The sequence below is a fragment of the Salvelinus sp. IW2-2015 genome, unplaced genomic scaffold, assembly GCF_002910315.2.
Source record: "Salvelinus sp. IW2-2015 unplaced genomic scaffold, ASM291031v2 Un_scaffold1683, whole genome shotgun sequence".
NCBI lineage: Eukaryota > Metazoa > Chordata > Actinopteri > Salmoniformes > Salmonidae > Salvelinus > Salvelinus sp. IW2-2015.
Genome location: NW_019943083.1, coordinates 91,976 through 97,154, shown reverse-complemented (window position 1 = coordinate 97,154; position 5,179 = coordinate 91,976). Strand labels below are relative to the sequence as shown.

Sequence of the window (5,179 nt, the reverse complement as noted above, 5' to 3'; positions counted from 1 at the left end):
ACTTTATATTTTATATAACATATACGTTCGATTTTTTAACTCGTTTTCATTGGAGGCAGATAAAACGTAATTATCCAAAACAATCACTTTTGCATGCGAATACACCATTTTAGTCATTACTCCACGTGCTCAATCTATCCTAGAATACGTCACATTTGTTTTGAGATTATTTCGTTTTGGGTTTTGAACCGGCACTTTGCTCGTGCCCGGGAAGCAGCCGGTTCCAAAACGAATACAATCACCTTTCACCGATTTAAACCCCTCACACAGGCGGTAACCCGGGCCAGATAATCGAAACCCCTCACTGTTTACCACCCTGCATACTGAGCGCGGCTAAAACAACGCCCAGCTCCCAAAAAGTAGAACACTGATTTGATTGGCTGACATTGTCCACGTTGCCCCCTCCCAGACTGTTGTTGTACTGTGATTCGCTGTTACTAAGTAACGSATTGCAAAGTATTGATTGGCTGTTGAACTGTGTAGGGAAAAGGGAAGCTCAAACGAAAGACATGTTTACGAGTACGTGATAAGAAGCCAGAAACAGAGGAGGCAAGAAGACCGAAATACCTGTACATTTTATACAACGTAAGCGAGAAATCTTCTGGGGACAGACTCTTATCATATTTTCCTATACACGTTTGATTGGTTTATTGTTAAAAGGACAAAATGGGTTGCTGGTTCTCCAAAAACTCCAAGAGAAAATCACCCGAAAAGGAACCTACTCCGACAACGGTGGAAGAGAAGACGAACAGCAGTAGTAACGCCAACAACATTGACCCCTGCAGCAATACAACGGAGGATCCACCGAAACAATATAGCTGGGACAAACGTGAAAAGGTATGGAGATGATGCATGCATGGCCAGGGAGACTAGCGGTGAGGACGCATGCATGGCTAGGGYGACTAGCGGTGAGGACGCATGCATGGCTAGGGATACTATCCGTGAGGACGCATGCATGGCTAGGGATACTATCCGTGAGGACGCATGCATGGCTAGGGATACTATCGTGAGGACGCATGCATGGCTAGGGATACTATCCGTGAGGCACAGCAATGCATGGCTAGGGATACTATCGGTGAGGACGCATGCATGGCTAGGGATACTATCCGTGAGGACGCATGCATGGCTAGGGATACTATCCGTGAGGAGCATGCATGGCTAGGGATACTATCGGGGAGGATGCATGCATGGCTAGGGATACTATCGGTGCATGGTTAGGGTTAGAACGAGTCAAAATTCACCCAAGGCTGAAAAACGGCCAATAAACGTTGGTTGAGAACGAACACTAGCGCCAGGGAATAGCAAATTAATTAAAAACGTCTCTTCTGACTGGAATGATCCTTAGAATTGAATTTCCCTAAATGGCACCGAAAAAATGTCACCTTTTTTATTTGACCACTACAGTCTGTTCATAGGACGAAACTGAAAAATAACAACTGGTGTAGAAAGTAAACAGGTACGGATACATCGATGGTGCCAAGTGTGTTAATGTCTGTATAAGGAGGAAGTAGGAAACAAATTGTAACCTTTGACTATTTCTGGTCTAGCGATCGATGAACGCAGAGTACGCTGCTCACTCAACCTTGTGTCATTAGAAAGAGAAGATTATCCTGATTTATAATGGTGACTTGAAATATATATATATATATATATATATATACACACATTGCGAAATATACCAGCATGCCTCTCCATAAGAAAACAAGGGGGGAGCTCAGCTTTCCAAGGGAAAAAAGTATTTCGGGGCTAGCGTTTGATGACAACGGAGTACGCTGCCCAGCATTACACAATTAGAAAGAGGAGATTATCGTGATTAAAATGGTGTCCGACTTGAAAAATTCAAATATACACATTGCGAGATATTATGTAAAATAAAGACATACCTATATTTCCCCTACTGGAAACAATGGGACGACCTCAGAGTTCCATAKGTTTTGTTTGTTTGTTGTTGACGTTTTAGCTATCAGAAATTGGTAAAATCATTATAAATAATAGTTTATCCTGATTTTAAAATGGTGTAGAACTTAAAACCATTCAAATACATACATTTTGAGATATTTGGTGAAAAAGACAGACACGTCCCTATTTTCCCAAAACAATGGTAGTCTGAAAGTTCTAAGATCAGTCTTTTATTTAACCAGCTTACCATTTATATACTACTATTTGCCTTTTTTGTGTTTAACATTTTGTGGTTTGTAATGTAGCGATTAAGAGCGTTGGCCAGTAACCGAAAGGTGGCTGGTTCGAATCCCCGAACCGACTACGTAAAAAATATGTTATGTACCCTTGAGCAAGACACTTACCCAGGGTCCCTCTGGATAAGAGCGTCTGCTCAATGACCCTCAGGCAGCCTTTCTTAATGCATGGGTCGCGACTTGTCAGAGTAAATGTATAATTATTTAATAATTTACTGGAATTGATTTGGCCAAGTGCATCTTAGCAGCGGTCTCTGTTCAGTTTGGCAGCTGCAGTAGAGGGAGATGCCCGCGTGCTTCGCGGTTTACCGGATCATTTTTTTGTTGCAGTTTTGTTGAAGATCACTCCGCAACACACGGCGCAGCGCTGTCGTTCAGCAGCAGATGATGACTTGTCATTCCCACTCGCCATCACTCACCGATGTCATCAAATGGACTCATGCTAGCCACAAGTTCTGACTGAGCTCAATTGTCATGAAACACAAATACAGTGATGAGTTCCTCTCTCTTTCATACAAACTTTGAGAAGTAACGAGGAGCGCCCACAATGTGTTTTGTGTGGGGAAGTGCTTAACGATAGTACTGAGTCTCTCAAAAAACGAACAAATGAATAAAACGACACGTCCACAGCGTGACGGTAAACCCAGGGAGTTGTTTCAGAACGGGGCAGAATGCTTCAGGAAACAGGGCTTCGACAGTGGAAAAGTAGGTCAACTAGCAAGGCACTGTTGTCATTTTATAACAGGTGATGATCAGCGGGCATAAGGGAGTACTAACTATCATAGTAGTAGATGTGAGTTTCTCTTTCAAACAATCCCCTGGCCTTGTACACAGCTAATAGCTCATGTTAGCCAAAGCTAGCTAGTTACTGATAGTGAAACCCTAAGTAACAGTACAGATGAAAACTGATCAGGCCTACTGTACATCTCACTGTAGAAATTATTGTTGAAAACACATCTAGGTTGGAACTGTTGCTGTTAAAATACAAGTAATAATTGTTATTCTGAACTGGAATAAACTGATTGAAGCAAGATGCTTTTTGAGGTAAACTCACTCACACAGTTCTGGGTTGTTCATCTACTACAGGAAGTGGTCTCCTGCCTGACTGTGAAAGCAGTAGATGTTCTGATCCAGTCTGGCACCACACACAGTCCCTGAAGGCAGGGTTCTCAAGTACAGAAACAGTGTCATTGCTGAGTATGACCTCAGTGTTAAACTGTCAAACTGAGCCCAGAATAGACCTGCTTGTTGAAAACCTCAACCAGCCACACACCTCTCATTAGGTGTGGTGTGTGTGTGTGTGTGTGTGTGTTGTGTGTGTGTGTGTGTGTGTGTGTGTGTGTGTGTGGTGTGTCGTGTGTGTCTGGTCTAACATCTGTGTGATGTGATCGATCTGTTTATTCCAGTCAGAATAAACATATGTATTTTAACAGCAACATTTCAAACTAGACTTTATTTTAACAATAATTTTCCACTGTAGGATGTGCAGTAGGAACTAATATCGTCTCTATGCAGATTGACCCTGAGGAACTAATGTCTGTTTCTATGCATGTTGACCCTAAGGAACTAATGTCTGTCCCTGCAGGTTGACCTAAGGAACTAATGTCTGTCCCTGCAGGTTGACCCTAAGGAACTAATGTCTGTCCCCCTGCAGATGACCCTGAGGAACTAATGTCTGTCCCCCTGCAGGTTGACCCTAAGGACTAATGTCTGTCCCCCTGCAGGTTGACCCTAAGGAACTATGTCTGTCCCCCTGCAGGTTGACCTAAGGAACTAATGTCTGTCCCCCTGCAGGTTGACCCTAGGAACTAATGTCTGTCCCCTGCAGGTTGACCCTGAGGAACTAATGTCTGTTTCTATGCCAGGTTGACCCTGAGGACCTACATGTCTGGTTTCTATGCAGGTTGACCCTAAGGAACTAATGTCTGTCCCCCTGCAGGTTGACCCTAAGGAACTAATGTCTGTTTCTATGCAGGTTGACCCTGAGGAACTAATGTGTCCCCCTGCAGGTTGACCTAAGGAACTAATGTCTGTCCCCCTGCAGGTTGACCCTAAGGAACTAATGTCTGTTTCTATGCAGGTTGACCCTGAGGAACTAATGTCTGTCCCCCTGCAGGTTGACCCTAAGGAACTAATGTTGTCCCCTGCAGGTTGACCCTGAGACTAATGTCTGTTTCTATGCAGGTTGACCCTAAGGACTTCATGCTAACGGGCTGAAGATGCCACGGTGGGCCGTCTGCCAGCAAGCTGGCGGACGCAGTTTGTCATCCAGGACTGTGACAACTGTAAGACTTCGTGTTGACCACTCCGCCACCATCACCATCGACGACTGCACTAACTGCTGCATCGTTATGGGGCCGGTGAAGGGCAGTGTTTTTCTTCAGGGACTGTAAGGATATCAAGTGTGTGGTGGCCTGCCAGCAGTTCAGGACAGGGACTGTCAGAAGATGGAGGTGTTCCTGTGGCTGCGCCACTCAGCCCATCATCGAGGCGTCCACGGGGATGAAGTTCGGCTGCTTCCAGTACTAATACCCGAGCTGGCCTTCCACTTCAAGGACGCAGGCCTCAGCATCTTCAACAACAACTGGAGCAACGTCCATGACTTCACGCCGTCCAGGGGAGACCAACTGGAGCCTGCTGCCTGAGGACACTGTGGTGTTGGACCATGTTCCGGCCCCTGACCGGAGTCAGAGTTTAAATCGTCCGGGTCTCAGCTGAGGCATCCGCAGCATCGTACCCATGACCAAAGGAGGCAGACGCAAGGAGAGTGACGAGTCCTGTCTGTTTGTGTTCTTCGCTGGGACTACACCACTGCTAACGCCCGGAAACTCATTGATGAGGTGAGCAATGGAGGAGTAGAGGAGGTGAGGAGGATAAGAGAGTCTGCTAAATGACTTAAAGTAATTTCTAAAATGAGGGAGAGGGAAGGGTAGACACTTTGTCATACAGTTAAGGTCTCCTTCCCTTGCTGGCAATGGTTCTAA

At 45.2% G+C, this 5,179-nt stretch overlaps 1 pseudogene; it reads left to right on the top strand.

The window, feature by feature from the left end:
* The first annotated feature begins 489 nt into the window (after positions 1-489).
* The window catches only part of LOC112071690 (protein XRP2-like), an 8,956-nt pseudogene continuing 4,266 nt past the window's right edge, over positions 490-5,179 (top strand).